A 27,671-nucleotide genomic window follows, 5' to 3' on the forward strand; every position below is an offset into this window, starting at 1 on the left:
GCTATCCACTGTAGCGCCACCTAGCTGCCCTGCTCTAAACCTGTGATCCTACAATTTCACTTTATTCTCAAAGTCATTCTGTGATTGCTTCAAGCATCATCACCCCAATTTTGCAGAAGAGGAAATTAAAATTCAGAAAGATTACAAAAAAAGACTTTCCCAACATCACATGACTGGTAAGTGGCAGAACCAAGATTTAGGATAATAGATTTTGCACTGGAAAGAACCACTGAGGGCAACTCTTATTTTACAGATGAGATAAAAGACTACAGAGTAGAAATTCGAACTCATGCCTCCTGACCCCAAACTTCTGGTTCTTTTTACTCTAGCATAATGGTGGTTGAAGAGAAATGCTCTAGAAGAGACAGTAAAATTGGCAAGTAATGGTCACAGGCACTCTCTTCAGAATCTTAGTATTTGTAATAAGCATTAGGATTTCATTAGTGTAACTATTATATTAAAAAACAAACAAACAAGAAACCACTCAAGTCAGTGGCAATTAGGAATTGGATTAAAGTCCTTTGGGAATCCAGATTCTTTCCCAAACATTGTAAAATCAAGAAACTCAGTTTACAGGATAACTATGTAAAAGTCTATGGAATCTCTAGTGTGCTGGTATACCCAGGCTAACGTTGCTAACGGGTGATGCAAAAAAGCAACATTAGTTAAAATAATATTGCAGTGTTTACGCTTCTGGGGTTCAAGAACTAGTTTGTATCATTTTTCTCATTCCATTCCAATCTGATCCAACCCATTCCATTCTATCCCATATATCTTTATTAAGTATCTACTACATGTCAGGGGCTGGGCATTCACAAACAAAAATAGAATGGCCTTATTCTCAAGGGGCTTACATTCCAATATGGTGGTGTCCAACTCAAATAGACATGGATCTCTGTGGGGCACATATTGCCTTAGAAAACCACAAATTAATAATACCTATGTTATTTTATATTTTTATTTATTTTGTTAAATATTTCCCAATTATATTTAAATTAGGTTCAGGCCACATCGGGGAGTTTTATGGATAGCTCCCAGACAGCAAATATGTTACCTCTCTTCTTTTTTTTTTACTTTAAATTTTATTTTATTTAATCCAATTTAGTAGATAATTAACATTTTCCACCAACTCGGGGCGCAGAAACTTTGACAGGCTTCACAATTTTTTGTTTAGGTGCTGCCTTTGTAGGAGCTTTAGCAGCAGATGCAAGCTTAGTTGCTTGTTTAGCCTTTCTTGCTTCCTTGGTAGCCCTGATGGCTTGTTCTCTTTGGGCCTTTTGAACTTCAGGTTTCTGGCTCCTCTTGGCCATTATATCAGCAAGAGAAGCCCTGGTGATGGCCTTCTGGAATTTAACAGCCTGGTGGGTTCTTTTCTTTTGAATCTCTTCCCACTGTCCCGTCTTGTGCTTTGTGCTATCCAGGACAGTACAATTGATCTGCTGGGGGTTCCTCTTTGAAAGGAATGCAGACGCGCATTTTGCATTCAAAAATTAGAAAACCTTCCCGTCTGTGTGGGTGTAGCGCCTCCTGTGACCTAGGTAGATCTTGTACCCGCTGAAGCTGCACAGCTTGACCTTCACAGCTGCAATCGGGAGGAAGATGGTGAAGAGGAAGAGCTGTCACCTCTCTTCTAATGGATTGTCGGCAGTAATTTGAAGAATATTTCAGGAAGTTTTTGTGTTTTGTGAACATCTCTGTATACAGTGGAGGAGGGAGAGAGCAGTCTGGATGTATGATTTTTTATCATCATGGGAAACTCTTGGTATAGAAACTCCCTCCACTGATAAAGACTAGCGATTTGTCTTCCATTTATACTCCTAGACTCAGAAAATTGTTTAGGGGCATTGACAGAAGAAGTGACTTTCCCATAGTTATGCAGCTAGTTTCTGTCTTGAACCAAAGACCTGAGGCAAAGTTTTCCTGACTCCAGGGCTGGCCTCATATAGACTTTACTAGCTGACCTGTAGGGGCTCTTTTTATTCTTTAATCAAGCCTGTTTTCATCAGTGAAGGGATGTCCTAGGGGGAACTTCCTCCCCCCAATGTAGATCTCAGCGCTTTATAGTCTTAGAGCAGCAAGTCCTAACTTTCCTGCGTCCTGGACCCCTGTAGCAGTCAGTCTGGTGAGGCTTATGGACCCCTTCTCAGAAGCATGGTTTTAAATACATAGGAGTATAAAGAAAACCAGCTTTATTGAAATACAGTTATTTAAATATTGAAAAAAAACCAACCCGAATTTATATATTGCATGTTAAAAACCTCTGGCATGAAACATTGTGAGCACTGAGAGGACTTAAATCCAGGTTTTCCTGATTCTGAGGCTAGCTGCCTTGGTTATCAGACTATAATATAATGCAATATGATATAATATGATATAATGTGATTATAATATAACACAATACAATATAATGTGATATTAAGTAAAATACAATGTAATATAATATAAAGTAATAAAGAATCGATGACATTGCGGTGAAATGGAATTGGCCAGATCAGTGTAATTTGAGGATTGCTTTTACAACTGGATTTCTACGTCCATCTTCCCTGGCCCAAACCCCCGACCCCTGGCAATCTGTTCTGTATATCCCTTCTGGATCAGATGTCCTAAAACGTTGTTTTCATCATGTCACAGCTGGTTCCAGAACGGGTAATAGTTACTAGTTGCCAAACAAATAAAATCCAAACTTCCCTTCCTGCCTCATAAGGCCTTTGCAACCTCTCCATCCAACCTTATTTTTCCCTCTTCTCCAGAGTAGAGCCTCTCCTGCACTCAAGCCAGTCTTCTTAAGGTGGTCCCTTGCCTCCTGCCATTCTTCTTCCCTTGTCTATGCTTCGCCTTGTGGAGTCCTTTCCGCCTGGATTGCCCTCTTTGCTTACCCAAAATCTATTTATCTTACAAAGTCCAGCTCCAATTTTACCTCCATGAGGATTCCCTTTGCATGGTGGAGTGGAAATAGTGTTTGATCTAGAGTGAAAGGACCTCAGTTTGAATTCTGGTTCTGCTATTTATCGTTGTGTGACTAAGGTCAATCACTTCTCTGGGTCCTCATCTGTAAAATGAAAAGGTTGATTTCAAATAGAAGGGCTCTGTGAGGCTGTCAAGCCCAGTTATCTCATTTTAGAAAGAAGAAAAAATAAGAAAATAATAAATAAACGTGGATAGAAAAGGAGATTTAGAAAATTCCATTTAGGATTATAAGCCCACTGAGGGCAGGGACTCATGCGCAGTCTAAGGTGGCAGAACTTTTATGATTTTGGACAAAAATTAGCCAATAGATGATAACATTTTGTTGTTGTTCAGTCATTTCAGTTGTGTCTGCCTCTTCATGACCCATTTGGGGTTTTCTTGGCAAAGATGCTGGAGTGATTTGCCATTTCCTTCTCCAGCTCATTTGACAGATGAGGAAACTGAAACAAATAGGGTTAAGTGACTTGCCCGGGGTCACACAGCTAGCAAGTGTCTGAGGCTGAGATGAGTCTTTCTAACTCCTGGCCCGGCACTCTGTCCAACTGCAGCATCTGGCTATTATAATTGATTGTCAAATCTAATGGCCTCTTCTCAAGCCTCATCTTCCTTGGCTTGTCTGTAGTATTTGACATTGTTGATCATCTCCCAATTACTCTCTCCTTCCTGGGTTTTTGTAACTCTGCTTTTGTTTTCTCCTGCCCATGTGACCACTCATTCTCCATCACTTTTGCTGGATTGTGATCCATGCCATACCCAACAATTGTGAGTATGCCCCAAGACTCAGTCTTGTGACCTCTCTATTCAACCTCACTTGTTGATTAACTCCCATGAATTCAGTTATCGTCTATATGTAGATGACTCCCATATCTATATGTCCAGCCTGAGTCTCTTTGTTAGGCTACAGTCCCACATCACCAACTGGACATTTTGAATTCTATGTATCATAGTTCATCTCAAACTCAACATGTCCAAAATGGAACTCATTATCTTTCCCTCCAAACCTACCCCCTTCCAAACTATGCTGTTCCTCTCAAGGGCATCTTCCTTCTAGTCACTCAGGTTCTCGACTTTGATGTTAACCTTGACTCCTCACTTGCATTCACCTCCACATATTCAATCAGTTGTTACATGGATCTCCTCAAGGCTTAATACGGAATACTAAGCAAAAGTCTTTTCTGTTTTGAAATGTATTCCAGGAGAACATAACCTCTCTGAGGATAGGCACTGTTCCTTTTTGGTTTTGTATTCCTAGCATCTACCTACTACACAGTGACTGGGACATAAAAGACGTTTGATAGGATCATGGATTTAGACCTAGAAAGGACCTTAGAAGTCACCTGATCCAACCTTCTCATATTACAGATAAGCCTCAGGGAAGTGAAGAGACTGGCCTAATGTCACACAGTGGAAAGGCCAGGATCTGAATCCAGGTGCTCTCACTCCAGATCTAGCTCTTTCTATGATACCATAAATTTTCATGGAATCTCTTGATCTTAGCTTATTGTTTCTATAGAGTAAATTCCTAATGGACTTTTCTAAATTTCCTTTTTTATACCCGTTTTTGTGTGTTATTTTCAGCTTTTTACTTTTTAAAGTATTGCCTTTATAGTGATCAGTTAAAGTAAAAAAAAAGTCCCGAACCATTTCCCTTCGGTGGCTATACTGGGCTTCTCTACTTAACAAGATTAAGGAAATGCTTAGCTTTCCAAGTGAGGCACCATGTTTTCCCCGCCAACATCTGGGAAGCAGAGCAGACAGTTCTCTAACCATTTCCTAGCTCAGTAACCATAATCATTGTTTGAACTCTTTCATACAGAGGTGGCAAGAAAAGTTGCTGGTATTATTACCACCACCTGTGGCTTATTGTGTCCATTAAAGAAAAGTGGGTTTCAAATTGCATCACTCAGACAGGAGCTGAGAGGGTTAGCTTTTAGCCCCTTGGGAGAGTCATAGGTCATCTCTATCCCATGATGGAACAGAGCCAGGGAAGTTTGTAGAGGGAAAACTCATTAATCGTTAGATGGGATTTTAGTGGGTTCCTCCATAGATTGGTAATAACCTCTTTCCTAACCTAACTCAGATTGTCCAATCAATTGGTTCCAAGATGGCTCATCCTGGCCTTTATCTCTGAGTGTTGAACTTTATTTTCCATTGAGGTCCAAGGGTGGGGCTAGTGTGGGGGTGGGGTCAGGCAGAAGAATGAAATCCAGTGAAGCTAAGCCAACTACCACACCTGCCAGTGTTCAACAACAGCTAAAATGAATTCAGAAACCCAAACAATCTTGCAGAAAAACCGAACACAATTATCCGAGAAATTAAGTTATACGGTTGCCGTGACCTTTAATCAATCATCCAACCCGTTAATGTTAATTTTGTGATCTAAAAATCATAGTTCTATTTGCATTTTAATGGCTGTTAAATGAGTGTCATCAGGAAGAAATAATGGCAGTGTGGCCTTTTGCTGCAGCCTTCTTTCTTAATGGGATGCGTGTAGAGGCAGTCAAGCCATGCTGCTGGGAAAAGGTTTTGTTTCACCTGGCAGCAGATGTATGGGGCTGCCCTTCTCAAGTGAGAAAACAAGCAATTCCCCACAAATACCACCGCCTGTTGTTATAAATAAATCTGGGCTGGAAAATGGGAAGAGAGCTGAATGGTTAAGATCATTACCCACCTATTAGCCCTTCTTCCTTTTCACCCTTCGTAATGTCTCTCAAACAGTTTGGCTCCCCTAAATTCACCGTCTTAAATATTCAGTGGTCAAGGGAACTTTGATGGAAACAACAGCAGTGGCTGGCAGATTGGTGTCTCTCATTGGTAAAAATAGAACTGCTCAACATGTATGATTTGATGGGCTTGGGTCCCTGAGAACTGGTTATATACTGGTGCTCAGAGGGTTTGGGGTCCCATTTAAGATATTCTCAGCCAGCTGTTTAAGTTGTTCTTAATTTCTTTAAGGAAATTGAATCTATAGAAGTATTTTGTGTGCTTTGGTAGATTTTGCACATTTTGTAGTTATTTGGAATGAGATTTCCATTCCTTTATTGCCTCTTGGGCCATTTAAGTCCTTTTAAAAATTGTTTTTTTCAATTAATGAGCATTTATTTTCTCTACCCTCAATTGGAGAAAGAAAAAAAAACCTTTATAAAAATATGCATAGTCTCATTTAAGTCTTAATACAGATTTTCAGTGGTGGGTTTCACAGCTAATGAGCCTAACCTTTAAGCAATGGAGTAAAATCCTAATTAAATCAGGGCCTCACTGGCTTATTGGCAGGCTGTTTACAAATTGGCTGAATTTTGATTGGTTGTGCATGTTGTTGGAAGGAAGAGTGTTAAAAGTGACAGTCTCTGGATGTGGCATGCTTCAATTATTTCTTCCCCTTGCTCACCTCTTGCTCTCCATCCCTCCAACCCTACCCATTTATTTGTTAAGCAGTCAAAGTGCATCAGACTTATTAAAAATGTTCTCCCCTCCTCCATTGAAAACACAACTTATTGCCTTGAGTCTCCTGGGAGAAAGAGCTTCCATGAATCATCCTCCGTGGCAAGAGGGTTTGAAACTACAAGTTGGGAAAGGGGAGAAACCACAGAATTAACAGTCATAGAGTTTCTGAGCTTTAACAGGCACAGGAAATTCAAGTAGGGAAGCAAATGTGGATTGTTTTTTGGTGGTTGTTTTTAAGGAAAGGTGAATTAGAGAGAAGGGAAAAAAGTTCCTGCCAGGACTGTGGAATTCTATTTCATAAAAGATTTATTAGCAGTGACAAAGAGGAATTGCTGAGCGGAGCCCTGATAAATGCCTCCTCTTTTAACAGCACCAAAATTATGGGCTCTGTCCATAACGTCCTGATTAATTCGTATTCACTCAATGACATACCCTCTTTTTCTCCCCCCCACCAAAAAAAAAGAAAGAAAGAAAGAAAAAAAGGTGTGCATCTTATGCCAACAAATAAAGAACTCAGGGTGGGATGCTTGCTAATTCACTTCGTCGGGAAGTAGCACCACAATTTATGCAGATAATCACAGGAGAGCAGGAGGGAATCTTTTCTTTTACTGTGACAAGACCAGCCTCCTTTCAGCATTTTCACCTTCTAACATATTATTAATCTCTAAACTTTAAAAAAATGAAGACTTCTCAAAGACCTGAGGAAACAGAGGGGGAATCAGATGTGGGAATAATGGAAGCAGGGGAAGGAACCCTAGACTTGGAGTGAGAAGCCTGAAGTTAAGATCCCAGCTCTGCTACTTACTGCTTGGAGGACGCCCAGCCAAATCACAGCAGTACTCTAGGCCTCAGGGACCCCCTTGGGAAAATGGAAGGTTTGGTGTAGATGGCTTCTAAAATCTCTTTCACCTCACATCTAGGATCCTTTGTACTTAGGCAAGTTGAAGTTTCTTTGCTTTGGTAACAAGATTCCAACTGTAGCAGCTGGGATATTTTCTTGTATATGAGATTTAGGAACAGATAATCAATTACTTACAAATTATCTGTCTCTCATCTATCTATCTATCTATCTATCTATCTATCTATCTATCTATCTATCCATCCACCCCTCTCTCCTTATCCATCAATCCATCCATCCATCCATCCATCCATTCATCCATCCATCTATCCATCTCCCTATTTCTCCATACCTCTGTCTTCCTATCTAGATATCTGTGATCTTATTTCTCTACCTTGCTCTATGTGGAGTGTGTAACATTTCATATATTTTGTTGTTCGGTTGTTTTCTAGTCATGTCCAACTCTTCATGATTCCATCTGGAGATTTCTGGACAAAGATACTGGAGTGGTTTGTCATTTACTTTTCTAGCTCATTTTACAGACAAGGAACTGAAGGCAACAGAGTTAAGTGACTTGCCCAGGGTCACACAGCTAGTAAGTGTCTGAGGCTAGATTTGAATTTAGGAAGAGGAGTCTTTCTGACTCCAGGCTTGGCCCTCTATTCACTATGCCACCTAGCTGCCCATATTTCATATAAATATATGTAAATATATATACATACGTGTATACATGCATATATATGTATGTATACGTATCTATATCTGTGTGTGCATGTAAATGTGTGTTTGTGTATGTATGTATATATAACTATTGGCCTGGCAACTTAGGAGCAACGCAGAAAACCCTGGGCCAGTTTCAGAGAGCCACGAAGACTGCTCTGTGAATGGACAGCTGTATTAATGGAGCATTTAAGAGGACTTTTAGTTATTTTTCCTAAAGAACAGGGAGAGTATTTCATAATGGTTACGGTGCTGGATTTGGAGTTAGGAAGACCTAGGTTCAGATTCTACCTGATGCTTCAGAGCTGTGTGATTCTAGGGAAGTCACCTAACCTCTTTGTACCCCAGCCAATTCCCTAGGACTGATCTTCTAAATCATAGTCATTATATCGGAATTGTTCAGGGAATTCTGCATGCTCACAAAATCGCAGATCCTCACATGTATTTTTTTTTGAGGATGTGTCTCCCTAGCTCACCCAGGCTACATGTGCAGTGGCCGTATGTAGGTCTGATCCCATTGCTGTTTGGCTCTGGAGTTCTGTCCTCCTTAGGTGGCCTGTGAGCCTCCATATTGGTATTCTGTGTTAGTGTGGACACTGGATCAACTTCAGCTTGCTGCAACTTAGAATTCCTGAGCTTGAGTGATTAACTAGCTTCAACCTTCCTAGTAGAAGGGATTTCAGGTATGTACCACCACGTCTAGCTTGTATTCTTTTTAAAAAATATTTTTCTTATTTTCTATTCCAAATTATCTCCCTTTCTCCACCCCTCCCCACCCTTTAAGAAAGCAAGAAATGCCATATTCATTATACATATGAAATCAGCTTGCATGAATTCCTAAAGTAAAAAGCAACATTGGGAAGATTTAAGAGTGGTTGTGTTCATAGGGACAGCTAGGTGGCACAGTGGGTAGAGCACTGGACCTGGAGTCAAATGAGCTGGAGAAGGAGATGGGAAACCACTCCAATATCTTTGCCAAGAAAACCCCAAATGGGGTCATGAAGAGTTGGGCATGACTGAAAATGACTGAACAACAACAATATGTCCTTAAAGGGATCTGCTATCCATAACACCCTCTTTCTATCTTTGCTGCTCTTACTCTCCCACTTTTCCTAATGATTTCAGCTTGATTTGCCCCACAGCCTCCTCTACCTGCCCCATCCCTTGCTGTTGTCCTTGATGACATCAGTGCTCACATTGGCAGGCTCTTTGACATTCTAGCCATAGAAATGCCGACCTTCTCAGCCCCAACAATGTCCTCCACTCATCACTGGGGCTGTCTGTCATTTTTGACTTCCTATCCCCAGCACCTAGTGTAGTGCCTGGCCTATAGTAGGTGCCTGATAAATGCTTGGTAACTGATTTATTGATTGATAACTAGTGTTTTCTACTCCTCAGGATTTCTTGTCATCATCGTGACACCTCTCTCCAATTCCTTGCTGAAGTTAATTCTTCTAATTGGAACTTTTCATCTAAGTCAGAAAGGCCTGAGTTCAAATGCACTTTTGATACTTGCTGACTGGGTATCCTTGGACAAGTAAATTAACCTCTCTGACTCAGTTTTCTCATCTGTATAATGGGGATAACAATGGCCTACAAAAACAAAAACAGGACTTGTGTTCCATGAGCTTACATTCTGTGAGGCTGGAACAACATGTACACAAATATAGCCCAGGGGGACTGCTTTGTTTTTGCTATGTCTTTGAATTCTTTTCCCCATGGGTCCAGAACAATTTGGAGTGGTGTTTAGGGGCTAGAGAGCGCAAAAAACCTGAGATTCTTCATCAGAAATGAGATGGCCTCTAACCTCTCAGAGAATAAGAATAGCTAATATTGATCTAACTCTTTAAGGTTTGTAAAGTGCTTCATAATAATAAATAATAATATATATATATAATATATAATATAATAATATAATATATTATAATAAATATTAAAGCATTAATTAAAAGATCTCTGATCCTCATGATAACCCTGTGAGGTAAGTGCTATTAATATCTCCATTCCACAAATGAGAAAACTGAGGCTAAGGGAAGTTAAGTGACTTGTCCAGGGTCGTGCAGCTAGTAAATGCTGAGGTAGGATTCAAACTCAGGTCTTCTTTCTTGACTCGACATCCAGCACTCTGTACAATTATGCTGCTGGGGTGAGACAGAGAGATAGAATCAGTGAAAGAGATAGGGTGAGAGAGATAGAAAGAGACACAGAGCTAGAGAAAGACGTAGAGACAGAGCAAGACTGAGAGAGACAGAGTAAGACAGAGACACAGAAAGTGATGGAGTGGGGGGGAGGGAGGGAGAGAGGGAGAGAGAGGCAGAGAGAGAAAGGAGAGAGAGAGAGGGAGGAAGGGAGAAAGAGGGAGAGGGGGAGAGAGAGAGAGAGAGAGAGAGAGAGAGATAGATAGAGAGAGAAGGGAGAGAGAGGAAAACATAGAACATAGAAAGTGGGATTTCCCAGAGGTTGACAAAAGAAAAGCAAAAAGCCCTCTATGACAAGGGCAGGATGAAAGAGCTAATTCTTCCTTTCTCTCTTGGTCCCTTTTGACCTTCTGGTCCTGATATAGACAGGTACCCCCAAGGGGTCAAGAGATGAACTCCTAGTCCTGATCTAGGGAGCAGGGAGCAAATGCTTCATCCTGAAAAGCTTTGATGTCAGTCTAGGACTGGTAACCACTAAGACTTCCATTCTCCAGCAGACTGGTGGCTGGGGTAGGGGTGGTAAGGTGTGGGTGGGTGGTTGGGCAATGTCATCTTCCATGGTTTCCTTTAATCTATGAACCTGGGATGTCAACCAGTCGGTCAACAAACATTTCTTAAATCCCTACCATGTCCCAGACATGGTGCTAAGTACTCCAAGTCCAGTGCTCCAAGCAAATGGCACATTATAGCTTTTCACTTAACTCCTGGGTACATATGTCCCATGTGGGCATAATTGTTATAATGACAATTGAAACTGTAATTGTATAGTTATTATAATTTTAATTGTTATAATGACAATTAAATGTGAAAAGTATACAAAGTAAATGCAAAGTGATTTAGGAGGTAGAGTGGGAAGCGCATTAATTGGGGGGACCAGGGAAGGCCCGGGGGTGGCACATGATCTGCGGTTTGGAAAGAGCTAGAGATCCTACACAGAGGGCTGGAGAGAGGGCATTGCAGCCATGGGGACAAGCTCTGCAAAGCCCAGCCATGGGAGATGTAGTGTTGGGCACAAGGACCAGCCAGTGGGCTGATATGGCTAGAATGTAGAGTGCATGACAGGAAGTGATGTGTGGTCAGCCTAAAAAGATAGCTTTGAGCCAGATGGTGAAAGGTTTGCAATGCCAGACAGAAGAATATTTATTTTATCCCTGAAGCAACAGAGAGCCCTTGAAGCTTCAAGAGCAGGGGAGTGACATGATCAGACCTGTTCACCACATCCATGTTTTTCATGATTTTATAGCATTCAACCCCATACCTTTTAAAGGATATGGCCCTTCCATATCCCTTGTCCTGGATTTTCTGATAGATTTTCTGATTTCAGGAACAAGATGACTGTCTTAAATTCATTTTGGATCCAGGATTACAAATGCTTTTCCTTCCTGTTCTTTAAACCATCGCTAAGTTAGGATTGCTTAGGAGATCTGTCTATGTATGTATGTATGTATGTATGCATGTATGTATGTATCTGTCTATGTATGTATGTTCATGTGTATGTATGTATGTATCTATCTGTCTATGTATGTATCTGTCTGTCTATATCTACATCTCTCTGTATCTCTATCTATCTGTCTGTCTATTTATTCAACTCTGAGTGACTATAAGAAGTCTCTGAGGTAGCCTCGTGCAGTAGACAGAGGGCTTATATTAGAGTCAGGAAGATCTGGGTTCAAGTAGTGCCTCTGATATATACTAACAGTATGACTCTGAGCAAGTCTCTTAACCTCTAATAGTTCTAGGCAACTCTCTAAGACAATATAAGTTACTGGTATGTTGTTAATCTACTTTGGTGGAAGGAGTTTATATACTAGGAGAGCCCCACACAGAAAAATCATGGGTCTGGACCCCACTTCCAAAAAGAAAAAAAAGAAAAAGAAAAAATCTTCAAAGGAACAGATGAGAGGCAAAGGGGAAGACTGAAGTTTTGAAATTAGGATTCAGAATCTTACAAAGTAAATAACACTAGCCCCTGAGTGGATTGTCATTTTGGGGTGTTAATAGTCCCTGAGAGATAATCCATACTAAATACCACTCTGCTCTCTGCCTTCAAAGAGCAAGTGTGGATTTTCTTGACTCATCTGTTGTGATAGGAAATACTGTTTATTAGAACTGCCTACAACTTTTCCAATCCACATGATTCTGAAATGACATTTCCAAACAGGCCGAAGACTTTACTCATCTGTTGCAGACCTCACCTCCCATCTCCCTGGAGGTACACATAGCCTTCATTGCTTTCCCCAAGATAAATTTTAAGAAATAGTTCTAGAGATAAACAGCCAGGTAAAATTAACTACAGGCTAGCTGAATGGCCCTCGTAGACCCTCAGTAAAGGGAGTGCTCTTTTATAGAAGAAACAGAAATTGGGCAGTCTTTTGTATGTCACCGAGATATGTCATGATAATGGATTAAAAAGCTCAAATTGGTGATGACAGTAACCCAGGCCGTCAATATTCAGTTCAGTATTTTCAGGGGTCCTGCTGTTAGTGCCATGCCAGTTGTATGAGATATTTGCCAAGAGTTGCCAAGAAGGCTCTGACATTGTGACTTTGAAACAAGAAATAAGAAAAGCTTATATTATACAGCACTTGGTAAATTTGAAAGATCATTTATATACATTTTCTCATTGGAGTCTCATAGTAATCCTATGAGGTGGATACAATTATTATCTACATTTTACAGATGAAGAAACTACTGAGGCTTAGGGAGGTTGCGATTGTCCAGGGCCAGAGGGAGAAAGAGAGAGAGACAGGGAGAAAGAAGGGGGGAAAGAGAGAGAGAGGGAGGTGGAGAGAGAAAGAGAGAAAGAGAGAGAGAGAGAGAGACAGAGAGAGAGAGAGACAGAGAGAGAGAGAGACTGAGAGAGACTGAGAGAGATGAGGTAGAAACAGAGACAGAGACATGAGGTTGAAAGAGAGAGACAGAGAGAAATTATGAGGATGAGAAATTTTGGGGAGTAGAGACAGCTAGTTGAAGGATATCCTGATGGCCTTAATCTCAACAAAGCTGGAGACCAAGTCATCTGAAAGTGTGGTGGGTGGGGATCTAATTGGGGACTTGAGGAGGAGTCACTTCAGGGAAAGAGATGAGGAGTCAGTAAGGGAGGAGTAGGAACATCACTAAGCAGCAACACACAGTAATGCAAACTGGTTTTTTTCCTTCCAAATTATCTTCATTCTGTTTTGTTTTGATCTCTCTTCCAATCTAGTGAGGCCGTTTAGAACACCAATTTTCCAAAGTGCTATGGGATTTCACCAGTTAGAAGTTATTTGTGAACTTAACAAGCATGGTTTCAATTCAGTTCAATTTAATTTCAAATAAACTAGCATTTAAACGGCCATAGGTACCAGGCACTGTTATAAGCAGTGGGCATGAAAGAGCTAAAGGACAAGTCCCCACCCTCTGGGGGCTTACAGTCTAACCCAGGGATTCAGAAAAAAACAAGGTAATTTCAAGAGGGAGAGAACTCTGATGACTAGGGGGAAAGGGAAGGGATGCAGAGGTAGATTCTGAGTTGAAATTTGGAAGAAGATAAGGAATCTAAGAGGGAGAGGTGAGGATGGAGAACATTCTGGCCATAGAGGGTGGCTGGTGTGAATTAGCCTCTGTGTATCCCTGTGGGAGATGGAACATCAAGTTTGGGGAATAGATGCTAATCTAGATTGGCTGTATTATTGTGTGTGTGGAGAAGATCCCTGAAAAATAAGGAAATGTTGGTTAGAGCTGGATTGAGGGAAGTATTAAATGCCAAGAAGAGTCTATATTTTATCCGAGGGACAGTACAGAGTTACTTGAAGTTTTTGAGCACCTTAAGATGATTATTTTAACCACTGTGTTGAGGATAAGTGAATGAGTGAATGAAAAAGCATTTTTGACACTATGTGCCAAGTACTGTGCCAAGTGCTGGGGATATAAATAAAAAAAAAAGAAGCGGGACAGTCTCTTCTCTCAAAGCTCTCACTCTCTAGCTGGGGAAGACAACACATAAAAGCCAGGTGGATGGGAAGGTCCAGAAGACCTAAGGGATTCAACTGCGGTTCAGTTGGCAAGGCCCAGGGGTCCTTAAGTTACCCAGGCCAAACCAGATGACAGTAGCAGGGGCGGGTATCTTCAGCGCATTGAGGAAGGACAGATAGAAAGGACTAGTGGAATCCATCTCACTGGAAGGAATAAAGTTGGTCACTTCCGTATTATTCAGGCCTTGGGAGTAAGGCCTGGATGGGTTTTAAGGCAGCGTGCTAGAGTTGGGGCTGGGGGAGGAAAGTGTCTCCATGTTGAGGGGGTCTTCCCCTGGCCTGATTGTCCTAGATGGGATGGCCCAGGGCGTAGGGAAGGGTAAGGGGGGAAAATAAAGGGGGAACTCACACCCTCAATATTTCTCTTTCTGGCTATCCCAAGGAGATTGGAGAGGGGAGAAGCTGGAAGCAGGGATGCCAATTAGGACTCTGTCACCAATAGCTATTATCTTGGTCACTGAGAAAAACAATCAATAGCCATAAGTAATGTCCTGTAGGGAGAGAGAAGACCAGTGGTGATTCATGTGGCAGGGTATGCTCGTATACCTGACACCCCTTTCAGGCATGTCTATCCCACTCATGCTCACACCCAGGTCATCTGCTTCAGCCTAGGCCCTTCAGTGTTCAGAAGGAAATGAAAAACAAATGTGCCGAACCTTTGAGAACTTGGAATAAACCAGGCATGATTCTCCCAACTCAGTCCCAGGGAAGTCAGGCACTTAGAGGCAAAGGATCAATTCTCACTTCCTGTCTAGTCTGTTCTTTAGCTAATACAGAACACTCATCACCACACTAAGGGCCTGTGGGGTTTGGTGCTTTGCGGCCACTCAATAGATTTCTGGGATGAGCAGAATTTGGATAAAGCTGCATGAATCAATAACACCAAGGAGGTTGAGCTGCTTTATGGAGTGGTAGTCAAGCTGTGGCCTGGAATTAAGCATATAATATTTGGTCTTTTCTGCCCTCCTCCTGACCAGTTTCAGAGGAATTGGTTCCCCTTTTGATAGATAGCTTCCCTGGCTGAAACCCCTTCTTTATCTGTGGAAGAGGTAAAAGATAGAAGTAATTAAAGACCTTGCAAAGCCTGTCCCAACCCTAGGGCCCAAAGTTGCTGCCTCTATGGTACAAGAGGGTCAATGAGGAGTTCTGCCCATTTGGGCCTTTCCCTTGTTCTCTAGGTGTTGGACTTGGGGGAGGAGTGTCTATTATTGCCTTATGTGATTTCAAGGCTCATGGGTAACTAGGACCTATGGCTCTCATTCCGTCCAGGCCCCATAACCAGCTGTTAGAGAGTAACAACGCTCAATCAGGACTGAACGGGGAAGAGATTTAAGCTGGCCACCTAGGGGTGAAATGTGCTGTCCATATTCCATTATCATGTTCCCCCCCTGAGCCATCTGGCTTCTCCAGTCCCTATTCCTCAGCTTGGTGGTAGCACTGATTGCTCAAGTTCAAGGTGTCCAGGAAGGCAGCATTTATTTATGGATAAATCCCTTCTTGCCAGCCTGGGGAAGTTGCAAAATAGCGAGCCCAGCATGCTGGCTCCATCTTGAACTTTCCTTCCACATGCTGAAGTAGAGAAAATGATGACAATTTTTAAAGGCTCTATTAGGTGGGAATGATCTGTGGGGTACAGGACACAGCTGGAGGTCACAAATCAGGCGGCTGCCTCTAGCTAAGTGATTCAGAAGGAGAGAAGCCGGGCCATCCGGACTATGTTTCAGAGTTTTATGAGTGGTTGGGTTTCGGGGGGATTTATCAGCTTGTGACTGGGATGTGAACCAGGGAGTTTTTTCACTTCTTACATAAAATATACTAGGATCAGATTAAAACTGCTGGTCTCCCTGAGGCAGAGAAGTATGGAATTCATTTTGATTTGGGGAGAGAGAGGGAGAGAGAGAGAGAAGACAGAGAGAAGGAGGGAGGGAGGGAGGGAGAGAGCAAGAGAAATTTCTTTGATCTTGACTTAGGATCATACGTAGATCTAGAGACTGAAAGGACGTCAGAGGCGACTTAGTCCAACCTTTTCACTTTACAGATAAGGAAACCGAGGCAGGAAAGATAATTAACTTTCCCAAAGTCACACAAGTAAAAAGTGTCAGAGGAGGGATTTGAACCTAGGTACCCTGGTGCTACTCATAACAAATAACATAACTTCTATATGGGTGGGTGGGGATGCATACTACCCATCAAGTTATGAGTAATAATTACATGGTGTTATGTGAAGACCACTGGACTGCACATCAGGAGACCTGGGTTCTAGTCTGGGCAGTGCCACCAGCTAGCTGAGGGACTCCATGGCAGTTTTTTCATTCATAAAATGAGCAAGTATGAATAGGTGGTCTCAAAGGTCCCTTCTAGCTCTGACATTTGATGTTCTGAAGTCTCTCTTAGCTCCCTCCCCACTGGTAGTTTATATTCTGTGCTCCCATATCCCTTCCAGAGCTAACATTCTATGTTTTAAGGTTCCCCTGGATCTTTCATTCTGTGTTATATATTCTCAAGTCCCTTATAGACTTAACATTCTATGTTCTGTGTTCCCTTTCCACGCTAACATTCTGGGTTCTATGTTCTAAGGTCTTAACTAAGGTCCCTTACTCTTAGAAAGGGTCTTAGAACATAGAACCCAGCACCAGCATTCTGCCTTCCATGTTTTGAGGTCTTTTCTAGTGCTATCATGCTTGGCAATCTGTGGTCCTTTCCAACCCTAACACTTTGTATCCTGTTTCCTCAGGTCCTTTCCAGAGCTAATAATCCATGTTCTAAGATCACTTCCAGATCTCAGGAAGATCTGAATTCAAATCCAGTTCCAGATATCTACTAGCTTGTGACCCTATACAAGTCCCTTAACCTGTCAGCCTCAGTTTCCTCATCTGTAAAATGGTGATAATAATAGCATCTACTGCCCAGGGTTGTTGTGAGGATCAAATGATATCATATTTGTAAATCACTTAACACAGTGCCTGGCACATTTGTATAATATTTATATTATATAACATTTCTAGAAATACAAATAACATAAAACATATTATTTATTATAAAAATATAAATAGGGCAGGTAGGTTGTGCAGTGGATAGAGCACCGGGCCTGGAGTCAGGAAGATCTGAGTTCAAATCCGGCCTCAGACACTTACTGGCTATGGTACCCTGGGGTAGCCACTTAACCCTGTTTGCCTCAGTACCTCATCTGTAAAATGAGCTGGAGAAGGAAATGGCAAACCACTCCAGTATCTTTGTCAAGAAAACCTCAAATGGGGCTGTGAAGAGTCAGACATGACCAAAACAACTCAACAACAAAATGGAAATGGTATATAAATGTTTAAATATACATATATAAAATTTTATATAAATAATACACATAATACTTCTTATACAAACACAAATAATATACATGTTTATTTATAATAACATATATAATAGAGACAATTTTATATAAATAACATATAATACATAATATACTATTTATTATATGAACATAAATAATATGTACATGTTTATATAGAACAAATATAATTTACATAAAATTTATATAAATATAAATACTATATGATATATTGTTCTATAATCATAAATAATAGACAAGTACTATATAACTTTATACATGTTACATAGCTATATACATGTTATATAACTATATAAATAACTGCATAATAACACTATATAAATGTTAGCTATTATTATTTTTATTAATTATCTGACACTCATTGTTCCATGTTCCTGCTAGCTCTGGCATTCTATTATTTCATTCCCCTTCTAGCACTAAGAGTCAGTCAGTGTTCCAGAATCTTGGCTTCTCCCTCCCACCTCTGTTTCTGTGACAACTGGGACCGAATGAGCATACTCTCCACAGTCAAGGTTTGTATAACAGTACACACTTCTAAAGTACTCTAAAGTTCACAAACACTTTCCACACAATAACCCACAGATGTAGGTAGTGTATGTATTGTCACCCATTTTTCAGAACAGGAAACGGTGGCTCAGAGAGTCCAAGTGACTTGTTTTTGGCCATCCAGCTACTAAGAGAAGCCGGGCGCAGGCTAGGCCTAATGGACACTGAGATCCTTTTCAACTCTGAGATTTTGTGATTCTGTTAAAGCCAGCACTCACATCCTGTCCTCAGGACTCCAGCACCAGGATTCTTTTTCTACTACCCAGGGGAGGCAGATTGATTTGGTAGAAAGAGTATTGGTTCAGGAATCAGAGGAACTGAGTTCAAATCCCAGCTTTACCACTTCCTACTATCCGTGTGGCCTTGGGCATGTCACTTAACCTGGCTCTGTCTGAGTTTCTCCTCTAAAAAATGAGAAAGATTGGACTAATTGGTCTTTGAGGTCCCTTCTAGCCATAGGTCTATGATGTTATAAATATACTGCTGCCATGATCTTTCATGATTTCTGACCTCTAGAAATTTCTTCTCTTCTACCCTGAATTTTGGGATAGAGATTTGACTTTCCTTGAGTTTCAGGATAGCCCCTGTTCAGTAGGCAAGCATGAGCTAAGTGCCTACTGAGTGTCCAGAACAGGGTACTTTCAAGACTTGCATACTAGGAGTTTATGGTCTAATGCCTATTACTGTGCCCACTTCTGGGATGGAGGCCTCACCTATAACCAACACCTTTGTGGATATCTGCCTAGCAACTGAGTATATGCCTTTGGCTGTGGTATCAGGTGGAATGCCAATATGGGATACTGTGGTATTCCTTCCAGCCCTGCATCTGTAAGACTCCAGGTCTTAGGATCATAGATCTATAGCTGGCAGAGAGCTCAGAGACCAACTAGCACAACTCTCTCGTGGTAGAGAGGAGAAATCTCAGCCCCAGGGAAGTGAAGAGATTTACTCAAGGGTATAGAGTTGGTTAGAGGCCGGATCTGAATCCAGGATGTCCAGACTAAAAAGCCAGTCAATGGAAAGCAGTCACTCAACTCACTCCCTCCTCCCCCCCACTTTGGAATCTTGAATCAGGAATTCTGATTTCCCTCTAGAATCCGAAATCCAGGTGAGCAATAATTATGTGGCTCATTTATTTAGCTCTTAGCAGCAGCATGCTTTGCTGCCTTTTCCCTTAGCATGAAAGGAAAGGAAAGGAAACTCAGTGACATCCAGGAGAGGGCAGTATCGCCTTAGTCTAAGTACTGAGTGGTTCTCTCAGAGGCAGAAATTAAGGATTAATGAAACCCATCTTCTGGTAGTGAAGCAACAACTCCTCTCATAAAACAGGAACTCAAATACCACACTGGTAATGCATTCCATAAAAAGGGAAAGAGATCTAAATTGACTACCCCTTGTAAATTTCCAGTGATGTAAACTTCCTTGTTTAGATCAACAGGACATTAAAAAAAATCAGGCGCTCTTCATGCCTTTCCAATTGCAGGCCCTGAGCCCGGAAGAGACCCTGCTGTTGCCCACTTAGGCATGATTTTGAGACTGTGCTGATAGAGTGACTCGGTTGGAGGGTGTGGGAGCGAAGGATGGCAGGAAGTAGGTTCAGATTGCCTCCCTACTGCAGTCCTCTGAGACAACCTCATCTCTACCCATTATGTGTGAGGGTGACTACAATAGAAAGAATTCTAGGGGGTTTGGGTGGGACTTTAAACCAAATCATGGAGAAAAAAATATGGCTTTAATAGTCAGCTTCAATTGGGGCCAGAATGATTCAACAAAGAATACTTTTATTATAATGATACACTGTAACACTGGCCCTGTTGCTGAGGAAGACAGAGCATAGGGTAAAACGCAATCAATTTGTAAACTTGGGCTATGTCAGCTCGCCAGGGAAGATGGCATGGAGTTAGTCCTGAATTCTCTGGTTTCTCATCTGGCCCAGTTCAGATGCAATCATAAGCTTGTAAATTCCTAGATTTCAAGCCGGAAGGGACAAAGAAAAGCGACTTAGGGTCATGGGATCATAATTTAGAGCTGGAGGAGACTTCAGAGGTGATCTAATCCAATATTCTTATATTCCAGTTGAGGAAAATGAGGCTCAGGGAGGTTGTGATTTCGTACACTTAGTAGGTGGGAGAGGTAGGATTCGAACCCATGTTCTTTCCATTGTCTATTGCTGCCCCTTTCAATCATTCAGCCAACACTTATTTCTTAAGCACTTTCTGTGTATCAGGTACCGTGCCAGGTGGGTGCTGAGGATACAAAGACAGAAGCGAGACGGTCCCTGCCCTCAAGGTGATGATATACACATATAAGTAAATATAAAATTAGACAGGTTGGACCCTGCCTTCATTGGTAGAGGGAACTTCTGCCAATGAAGGTTAGCACCTTCTCTGTAACTTAGAGTCTTAGAGAGTTGCTTAGAACATTGAAAAGATCACGCAACCAAGAGGTGTCAGAGGCAGGATTTGAATCCAGAGCTTCCTCATTCCAAGGCCAGCTCTCTATCGTGTTATGCTACCACTGATAGAAAATATTTTTTGTTGTTTAGTTATTTTTCAGTTGTGTCTGACTCTTTGTGACCCTATTTGGTGTTTTCTTGGCAGAGATACTGGAGTAGTTTGCCATCTCCTTCTGAGGCACACAGGGTTGAGTGACTTGCCCAGGATCACACAGCTAGTAAATGTCTGAGGCCAGATTTAAACTTAGGAAGATGAGTCTTCCTGACTCTTGGCCCTATACTCTATCCATTGTGCCACCTGGCTGCCCATCATAGAAAGTATATGCACAATAAATACAAGGTAATTTTTTTGAGGGGCGGGCTAAACAGTAGAATCTGGGGAGATCAGGAAAAGGCTTCCTTCCTGGTCTTTCAGCTTTGCCTTAAAGGAAGAGGAGAGTCAGAGCTGAGCAAGCAGTCACTCCAGACATGGAGATGGCCAAAGCAAAGACACTGAGGTGGGAGATGGAGGAGGGGAGGACAGAGAAGGATAGTTTGGCTGGATCACACAATGTACAATGAAACAAGACTTTGAAATTGGGGGGTCCTTCTGCCTCTCATGCAAACTCTGGCCACTGCCTTCCCAAAGATACATTTTGAATCCTGGTTTATCTCCAGAGGTTTTGGAGGAAAATATTTATTGTAAACACTTCTGTGGGTAGATGGGATACATAGGAGAAACTCTGAAGTCCAAGGCTTCACACTGCCCACCCCTCTGCTCCAGTCTGCCCCCCTTTCATATAAGAAAGAAAATTCTCTCATTCACAAATCATGGTTATTTCAACTCAATAAACATTAATTACATACTTGGTGGTTTCTAGACAGTATATTAGGTGCTGGGGATAAAAAGACAAAGTAATTGTCCAACTGTAAAATATAGTATTAATTTTTTAAAAAGTCTTGGATTGGAAGGCAGAGGACCTGGGTTCGAATCCTGGCTATTTCACTGCCAGAATGATCTTCTCGTTTGTAGAATAAGATTGTTGGGCTAAATGGTCTCTGACAGCCTTTTCCACTATAGATCTATGGTGCTACCTATTTGGCAGGAAGAAGCAAGATGTAGTGGCTAGAATTCTGGACTTGGAGTCAGGAAGTCACGAGTTCAAATCCCACCTGGGACATTTCCTTTGGACAAATCACTTAACTTCCCTGTGTCTTGGTTTCCTCATCTGTAAAATGGGAGGATTGGACTTGAAGGCCTCCAAGGTCCCCTTCAACTCTAAATATATAATTCTATGAAAATAAATGGAAGAGGGCGAGGAAGGGAAATGAGATTATTACTGGTGACACCACCATTGGTAATAACAGTAATGATAATCAGACCAGCTCACATTTATAGTGCTTTAGTGTTTACAGGATGCTTTCTACACGTTTACTCTTTGTCTTGGTCCTCAGCCAACTGTATGGCATTAGGAAATTATGGTTTTCAAGAAAAGCCCTGCAGACCATCCACTTCCAGCTAGCTGGGTGATGGATTTCTCACAAGGCTATCCAGAGAAATTTAGGCACAAAAGGGCTTTCTCCAGAAATAAACTCTTAGATCTAGAGCTGGAAGGCACCTTAGGAGCTATCAAATCCAGCTCCCTCCTTTTACCTATGAGGAAAGGATGCCAATGAGAGAAAGTGACTCGGCCAAAGTCACATAGTAAGCTGAGGTAGAATTTGATTCCAGGTCCTCTGACTCTAGAGCCAGGACACTTTTCTCCTTCTTAGATGCCATCCTCAAAGGTGGTGGAAGAGGTCCTGGTCAGCAGTCCTTCTTGGCCTAGTCATCCCTCTGTCCCTCCCTGCTTCTTATCCTCTGGGATATTGTACATCCTGCATGTTGGAGTGGAGGCCTATGACAATCTAAATCTCCTTCCCTGCAGGTGACCCTAGACTCTTGGGCTTCAGGAAGTAGAAAAGTCCTAGAAAGTGTCTACAAGCATTCCTCCGTGCTTGGCTAACCAGTGCAAAAATGGTGGAGGGGAAGGAGGGACTAAGTGAAGGAGAATTCTGAAAATGTTCCTTATCCAGAATGCCTCTAGGCTGATTCTAAGCAAAAAAAAGTCTGTCTGAGAAAGGAGAGTTATTGACTGGTGGTAACAAAATGGGGGTTTGGCAGCTGCCATCTTAACCATAACCTTGTCACCATCTACCACCCTATTATCTGAGCTCCTTAAGTGGTGGTTGGGTGGCCACTAGTGTGGTAGAGGGGAAACCTGAGTGGGTGTAGATCAGCCAGACAGCCTTGAAAGGTTCTACCTCTGAGAGTCTGTAGAACCAGAGTAAGGGCTTCTTCCCCTGTGATTATCCGATGCTTAGTTTGTAGTCTTCCACTTACCACAAAGGGCAATTATACAATTGTAATTAATTACCATCTTGTTTGTGTCACCAGATAGTGTGGGACACATGCCAACCAGGCATTCAAGGCAACCTAAGTTTATTTGCAGGAACATTTCTTTAGGTTTTGACCTCTGTTCTCTAGTTTAGCCTTCGGGGGCCTACTGCTGATGTAACTGCTAATAGGCAGACACATAAGTAGCTTTGAGAAGCCTCCTGAGCCTTTGTCATATACATCTCCTTGTCTCTTTGCCTTTGAGCTGGCTGTTCCCAGTGCCTGAAATGCTCTCCCTCAACTATACCAGTCATCAGTAGTTCACAGGCTTCCTTTAAAACTCAACACAAAATGTAACATCTACAGGAGGCTTTTTGTGGCCTCTGCCAGTGCCAGATTGTTGGCTACTGCCTTCTCTTATAAAGTAGTCTTAGAGACAGCTAGATGGTGACATGGATGGTGGACTTTACCTGGAGTCAGGAGACCTTAACTCAAATCCTGCCTTGTCCACTGACTTAGCTGTGTGACCTGGTCAGTTTAGAATCATACTATTTTATGAGGCCAGAATACCTCATCAGCTTTTCTGGACATCTAAACTCCAGGAACCTTTCAGAGATGCCATATTCTTAATTCATTCATCACCAGCCTTCATCATTAATTAATCATTACCTTTCTTACATTTAATTTTTGTTTTTCTCAATTACATGTAAACAAAATTTTTAATATTCATTTTTGAAAATTTTGAGTTCCAAATTCTCTTCCTCCCTCCCTCCCCCCCTCCTTGAGAGGGCAATCAATTTGATATAGATTATACATGTGCAATCAAATGATTATCTTTCAGCTACTCTCCTCCTGCTCTGTGCCCTAGCCCAACTGACCTTCTTTCTGTTCATCACACACAACACCTCCTACCTCTATACCTTTGCCCTGGCTGTTCACCATGCCTGAATGTATTCCTTTTTCACTGATGCCTGGTAGGATCCTTACTTTCCTTCAAAAAACAGCTTCTAAACAGAGCTTTTCATGATCCCCCAGCCACTAATTCTCTCCCTCCCTCAACTATGTTGCACTGATTTCACATTTATTGTGCATGTAGTTATATATATTCTATATATGCTTTTCTCCCCTCCCCTTTTCCAGAATGTAAGCTCCTTGGAGGCAGGGACTCTTTCATTTTTTTCTTTCCTTTTCCTAGTATCTAGCACAGTTACTGAAATAGTAAATGTTTAATAGATGCTTGTTTGCTTCCTTGATTGTATCCCTGGGGCTTATCATGGTGCTTGGCATATTGTAGGTGCTTAATAAATGTTTGTTGATGGACTAGTTGATGGACTTCATAACCACCACCAACAAACATTTATTGAATACCCTCTATGTACTGGTAGTTAGAAATATAGAGACCATTTAGCTCAGCTTCTGGCCCTCACTAGTCTTACAGCCCAAATGGAGCCTTAGGACACACATATAAATTAAGAGAGAAATAACAATATAAGATATAATATGCTAAGGGCCAGATAAGTTGTACAGTGGGCCCCAAAGGCCACATGCCCCTTGTTCCATGTCCCTCATGCCTATGTTCTAGACTCCAAGTATAGCACTCTTTCTTTTGCTTCACCTGCCTCTTCTTTCTAAGTAAGATAAGATTTGAGTCACAGAGCTGAACATAGTGTCTTTGCTGCTCCCTGAAATTTCTTTGTATTTACTTACATGTATATATAAAGGTTGGGGGGGACTGAATCTCCCCATTTCATCCTTTGAAAAGGCATAATAATTGTCAACACTTAAATAACTCATTACCTGTGACTGTCACCTCTGACTAAACCACTTGAGCTGGGGAAGAGCGGAAGGGGTCAAATCCTGTGACTAACATCAACAGAGCTGGATTGGGGGGGACAGGGGACAAAATCTCCCCTCTCCTTTTACATGCACACATTATTTCCACCTTCAGCGTTTGTATCTTCAGGTCAGGGACTGTTCTCTTTTCATCTTTTGTATTGTCTTTGTATTCCCAGGGTCTGGGACATGGTCGGCTCTTAGGATAATAGAACTAAATCTTGTGGGTACTTTAGAGGTCCTCTGGTCTTATCCCCCTCATTTTGCAAATGAGAAAACTGAGGCCTGAAGAGGTAAAGAGACTTGTTCAAGGTCACACAGCTGCTAAGCTCTGACGGAGTGTTTGAATGTAGGTCCTCTGGCTTGAGAGCCAGCCTGATGCTCTTCCCCAACATACCAAGTACTTTGTAAGTACTTGATTTACTGATTATAGCCCTTTGGGTCTCACTGAGCTTCTTGTGGCATCTACTGCGACACCCCCCGCCCCGCCCAGCTATACATATCCTTTGAGACGCTGTATAAACCCTAGGGTCTAACGCAGAGCACATACATACATACATACAGAGTAAGCCCTGCAGAATTCCTACAAAAAGAAGCAAACCTGTACCAGAGGAACTCAGCTCTGTATTCCAAGCACCAGCCTTACACACATCATTCAGCTCCCCCCTGCCCATCCCTGGGGGGCCATGCCAAGAAACACCTGCACCTGAGTCCCACCTTTTCTTTTCATTTCAATGACATTTCATGATAAAAGGGGCCCGCTGCGAGGCAGGAGGGTGCCATTACCATGAGAAAATTGGAAGGGAATGTTGCTTGAGCCTGCTTCAAACCCACCAGGCCTATGAGGCCAGCTGCCAGGCCCATCTCTTCCAGGCCTTGGGGAAGCCTGCATCATCCAAGAAAGCCAGATGAAAAGCTATTTCTACTCCTGACCTAATTTTCTTCGTAAGGAAGGGGAACAGAGTTAAACGGTTCAATGCCTAATCAATAAACAAGGATTAAAAAAATAACCCAAACAACCCAACATTCAACACAACACACAGGATAATTATATAGAAGGCACACACCAGAGTCGCAGGGAACAGTAAATAGTATTTTGTTGCCCAATTTAGCTGTGTTTGATAGGGTTGAGCCACAGTGATTTTCCCCAAACAAACGAAGCAAAGCTCTTGTTTGCTCCAGATCTTATTAACGTAAAGGCTTGGGGAAATCGAAGGATTTTTAAATATGGGAGTCATTTTAAAGCACACGGGACAGGCGATGGCTCCAGGGCTTTATCCCAGTGATGTGGGAGGTGCGATCTGGTGGCCCGTGCCCCCAGCTGCTGCCGGCGAGTCCTAGGCGGGACATCATCTTCCCCTTAACATCATTAGCGAGCAGAGCCGCAGCATCTCCAAAAGTTCATCACCGAGAAATGATCCCCGGGAGAAGGCTCGATGCCACAGGAATGTGAGGTGATGGACTATTTTCATCTCTGCTTCCACTGCGGGGCTGGAGACGGGTTGTAATTGGACTGTCTCTTGCGGATCACACGGTAACCCAAGCAGACGACGCTGGAGCGGTTGGCATTGTCTGAAAAGAAGCATCCTGGCCCCAGCGGCAAACTCTCTCTTGTGCATTGAGTCGTGAATTTGTCGTTTGTCTACTTTTCCCCTTTCATTTTAGAGATGGGGTACCTGAATCTCAGAAAAGTTAAGTGATTTACCCAGAGTCACACAGCTATGTCAGAAGATTACAGATTTACAGCTGAAAGGGAACTAGGGGTCATTTATTCAATCTCTTCCTTTTACAAATGAGGAGACTGAGGCACAGAGAGAAAGGAAGGAAACAAACATTTATTAAGCACTTACTGTATGCTAGGTACTATGTTAAGTATGTTGTAAATATTATCTCATTCCATCCTCTCTGCAACCTTAGGAATTAGGTGCTATTATTATCCCATTTTCCAGTTGTAATAGACAGAAGTTTAGTGATTTGCCCAGAGTCACACAGCTAGTAAGTGTCTGAGGCAGAATTTGAACTCAGATCTTCCTGACCTTAGTGCTCTCAAAACTAGAAAGGTGAACTGACCTGCCCAAAGTCCCATAAACATGCCATAGGCTTACAGATTTAGAACTAAGGATCATTTAGTCTCAATTTACATTTTACAGACAAGGAAACTGAAGCCAAGAGAGGTTAAGAGAATTTCCCAAGGTCATGTAGGTGATATGGCAGAGATAAGATGTGAACCCAGGTCCTTACACTTTATCTTAAAGAAAATCTCAATAAATGTGTCTTAAAACTCCTCCTTTAGGCTTTCCCTGTAAAGGTCTGACCTGACACTTCGTTCCAAAACTGTGGATGGAAAATTCCTTGTTACTTGCAGAGAATGACAGTTTTAGTGACTTACAATCCTTTGAAATGGCTGTTGTTATGTTCTTACTCAAGGTCTGGCTGCAAATAGAATATTCTGCCACTGAATGTAGGCATGTTCCAAGGTCTTTATATGAGGATTTTGTCTGGACCCTCCCCTGCCTTGCTTATGGCAAGTTCATGGCTTTTTCCTCCCATTAAGGCAAGGGGGAATTGTTCCCTTATATCAGCTTGTCTCTATGGAAATAGACCTGACATCCCATCAGGTGGTGGTTTGTTCCTGACCAGACTCAAGCTTCTATTCTTGCCACGTTGCTTAGCCATGTAGATGAGTTTACTTCCTGTCCTTCACCTTTCTAAAGAAAAATGCCTGGTTGGCATAGGAATCAGGAAGCGGGTCTCTCAGAAGCAAAAAACTGAGTATTCCTAAATTAGAAAGATATCTATATGAAATTAGACATCAGAAATACCCCTAAGTTCTTTGAAGGCTTTTTAATTATGAGAGAACTTGAAAAGAACACTCATTACCTAGAAACTCAGGGTGATATGTCCATAGGCATGTCCCCTATAGCCTTACCCCGACTAGAAATTTGTAACCTCTATAAA

At 41.9% G+C, this 27,671-nt stretch overlaps 1 pseudogene; it reads right to left on the reverse strand.

Moving 5' to 3' along the window:
* Window positions 1-1,112: 1,112 nt before the first annotated feature.
* Window positions 1,113-26,066, reverse strand: LOC118851203 (annotated as a pseudogene).
* Window positions 26,067-27,671: the final 1,605 nt, after the last annotated feature.

This window comes from Trichosurus vulpecula, chromosome 5 (genome assembly GCF_011100635.1).
Source record: "Trichosurus vulpecula isolate mTriVul1 chromosome 5, mTriVul1.pri, whole genome shotgun sequence".
NCBI classification, from domain to species: domain Eukaryota; kingdom Metazoa; phylum Chordata; class Mammalia; order Diprotodontia; family Phalangeridae; genus Trichosurus; species Trichosurus vulpecula.